This window comes from Colobus angolensis, unplaced genomic scaffold (genome assembly GCF_000951035.1).
Source record: "Colobus angolensis palliatus isolate OR3802 unplaced genomic scaffold, Cang.pa_1.0 Scaffold470, whole genome shotgun sequence".
Taxonomy (NCBI): Eukaryota; Metazoa; Chordata; class Mammalia; order Primates; family Cercopithecidae; genus Colobus; species Colobus angolensis.
The window spans coordinates 1,648,919-1,649,124 of record NW_012118155.1 but is presented as its reverse complement, the minus strand read 5'-3'; positions in this window follow the sequence as shown (position 1 = coordinate 1,649,124).

The window sequence follows — 206 nt, the reverse complement described above, 5'->3', positions numbered from 1 at the left end:
AAGGACCACCGACCCGCAGCCCGGGGGGACGCCCATTGGCCCGCGCCCCTGCCGGATGCCTTGCGCCGCCGCAGTCTCCTTCTGGGCGGGGAAGAGCCCCTCCCGAGCCCCGAGGGTGAGCCCACTCTCTAGGATTGCTCCACGCCAGGCGGCCAGCGAATTTACCCCCCGCCCGCCTCCAGCGCCCCCTGGAGCCCTGGGGAAGT